This window comes from Mustela lutreola, chromosome 8, assembly GCF_030435805.1.
Source record: "Mustela lutreola isolate mMusLut2 chromosome 8, mMusLut2.pri, whole genome shotgun sequence".
NCBI lineage: Eukaryota > Metazoa > Chordata > Mammalia > Carnivora > Mustelidae > Mustela > Mustela lutreola.
In genome coordinates this window covers 34,610,677-34,614,047 of record NC_081297.1, presented here as the reverse complement: position 1 = coordinate 34,614,047, position 3,371 = coordinate 34,610,677, and positions in this window count along the sequence as shown.

The window sequence follows — 3,371 nt, the reverse complement described above, 5'->3', positions numbered from 1 at the left end:
TTTTTGATTTCAACTTGGTTAGATTTTAGTTCTTTTATTTCTCCAGAAAGGTCTTTTATATCTCTCGAGAGGGTTTCTCTAATATCTTCCATGCCTTTTTCGAGCCCAGCTAGAACCTTGAGAATTGTCATTCTGAACTCTAGATCTGACATATTACCAATGTCTGTATTGATTAGGTCCCTAGCCTTCGGTACTGCCTCTTGTTCTTTTTTTTGTGGTGAATTTTTACGTCTTGTCATTTTGTCCAGATAAGAGTAAATGAAGGGGCAAGTAAAATACTAAAAGGGTGGCAACAACCCCAGGAAAATATGCTTTATCCAAATTAGTAGAGATCCCAAATCGTCAGGGGGGAGAAAGTGGATAAAAAGAGGTTCAAAAAGGAAGAAAAAAAAAAGAAAAAAGAAAAGAATTTAAAAAAAGAAAACACCTAAGAAAAATATAAAAAAGAAAAAATATATGTATTAGATAAACTAGTAAAAAATCGTTAAAAAAGAAAAAGGTAACAATTAAAAAAAAAAATTTTACCCAAAGGCGAGAAAAAAAAAACAAAAAATGAAAAAGAAAAAAATTAAATTAACTGCAAGACTAAAAAAATCACAGGGAAAATGCCATGAGTTCCGTGCTTTGCTTTCTCCTCCTCTAGAATTCTGCTGCTCTCCTTGGTATTAAAACCGCACTCTTTGGTAGGTGAACTTGGTCTTGGCTGGATTTCTTGTTGATCTTCTGGGGGAGGGGCCTGTTGTAGTGATTCTCAAGTGTCTTTGCCCCAGGCGGAATTGCACCGCCCTTACCCGGGGCCGGGGTGAGTAATCCGCTTGGGTTTGCTTTCAGGAGCTTTTGTTCCCTGAGCGCTTTCCGTAGAGTTCGGGAGGACAGGAATAAAAATGGCGGCCTCCTGGTCTCCAGCCCGGAGGAGCCGAGAGCCCAGGGCCGCACTCCTCAGTGCGCGCTCAGAGAACCGCGCCCAGTTACTCCCCTCTGCCTGACCTCCGGCCGCGCTCTGAGCTCACCGAGCCTGCGACCGGTTCAAGGTCACCCCGAGCTGCGAGCTTACTGTCGGCTCTGTCTCTGTAGCCGGCTTTTCCGTTCCAATACCGGCAAGCTTTGCGACACTCAGACACCCCCGATCCTTCTGTGACCCTGCGGGACCTGAGGCCACGCTGACCCTGCGTGGGCTTCGCTCCGGTTTAGCCTCTGGAGCGATGTCCCTCAGCGGAACAGACTTTTAAAAGTCCTGATTTTGTGCGCGGTTGCTCCGCCGCTTGCCGGGAGCTGGCCCCTCCCCCCGGGGTCTATCTTCCGCTTTGGATTCACTTCTTTGCCGGTCCTACCTTTCAGAAAGTGGTTGTTTTTCTGTTTCCAGAATTGCTGTTCTTCTCTTCGATCTGCCGATGGATTTTCAGGTGTTTGCAATCTTTAGGTAAGCTATCTAGCTGATCTCTGGCTAGCTGAAGTAGTCTCGGCCTGCTACTTCTCCGCCATCTTGACTCCTCCCCAATTCCACCAAATTATTTCAAAGCTTCAATTAGGTCTTTAGACCACTAAATATTATTTTTAACCTAGTTTAAAATTCATGTGGATAAAGGAGGAAATGGCAGGATTTTTTTTTTCTTATGGTTTTATTCATTCTTTTCCTCAGAGTTCTCCCACATCTGTTTTAAAGCTCAGTTGATAAACAATATTTTCTTCCTAGAAACTTGGCACTTTGTACATAAAACAACCACAATACTATTATCTATTCCATCAGATAAAATAGGTAAATATGCGAAACACACAGACATCCAAAAAGAGACACACAGATACATATATTACCCCCCACCCCCAACATACAGAATCACCAGTCAAGAGAACAGTGTTGACCAGGACCTAAAATAGAAGGAGGTGAGTAATCACAGTTTACTGAAATTAAGCCAGCCCAGTGTTGACACAGATCCAGCCATAAGCCCTACTAGACACATTTCATATTATTCTCTAGCTCCAGCAAGGAGCATTTAAAGAACTATTGAGCTTAAAAGGCATTTTCCTGATGATTTAACCTTTGCTGGGCAAGAGCATTTATGACTTTAGTCTTTAAAACTGCAAGTTAGTAATGATAGTTCTTCCAGGTATCTAAATTGCTCAACAAACCATCCAAAAGTAGGTGGCTTAAAACAGCAATCATCATATACTATCTCTCAGTTTCTGGAGGTCAGAACTTCTGAAGTGGCTTGGCTGTTCAATTCCGACTCAGGTGCTCTCATAACAATCTAGTCAGGTTAGGGCTTGGGCTGAGAAATCATCAGGATTCTTCTCTCATCTGTCCGATGCCAGGGCTGGAGAGACTCAAAACTCTGGGGGATAGGCAGCTGGGTTTCTCAAATATCTCCTCCTATTTCTGTGTGCGTCTCTCTGTGGGATCTCTCTTTAGCACGGCGTTTCCAAGGGAGCAAAACTTCTTACATGTTAGCTCAGGGCTTCCAGGGTATGTGGAAGAGAGCAAGAGAGCAGCAGCTCAGAGTCACCTGGCATCACTTCCACAGTGTTCTAAACATTAGAAGCCAGTCACTAGGGGCACCTGGGTGGCTCAGTGGGTTAAAGCCTCTGCCTTCGGCTCAGGTCATGATCCCAGGGTCACTCAGGTCATGATCCCAGGGCCCTAGAATCAAGCCCCGCATCAGGCTCTCTGCTCTGCAGGGAGCCTGCTTCCTCCCCTTTCTCTGCCTGCCTCTCTGCCTACTTGTCTCTGTCTGTCAAATAAATAAATAAAATCTTAACAACAACAACAAAAATAGAAGCCAGTCACTAGTCCCTCTTCTCATTAGGAAAGAGGAATTATGTTCCCTCTTTTTAGAGGTGTTCAAAGAATTTCCAGGTGTATTTTAAAACCATCTCAGTGGTTATGCCTAATAATTACTTGTTTTCATAAACACTTGTTTTCATAAAACTTTTCTTCCTTAAAAAATTTTAAGCTTCAACATATTTCTTCATTTTTTTATTATATGCTGAAATAATTCTTAAGCAAATCCTTTGCAAAATAAGGAGTGCTGTAAATAAAGAAAACAAATACTTGAATGAAATGTTCATAAAGATGTCAGAGGGATGGCATAGAAAATGTTATCAGGTTTCCTGTGCCACTTTTTTTGCTATCCCTCTGAACACCATTCTTTTTCCTCTGTCTAATATCTCTCAGAAAAGATAAAGTTTTGTGCTTTAAGTAAGTAATATTCACAATTTTAAATGTGGGTAAAAATTATGGTTGTGGAAAATAAAAATCTTACATTCTCTTACAAAAATCATCACCCCAAGTCATTAAGACTGAAAAACTTTACTTTGAAAATAATTCTAGTTGTAAGCTTATGGGAACTAGAGTAATTATTAACAAAACTCAGTAA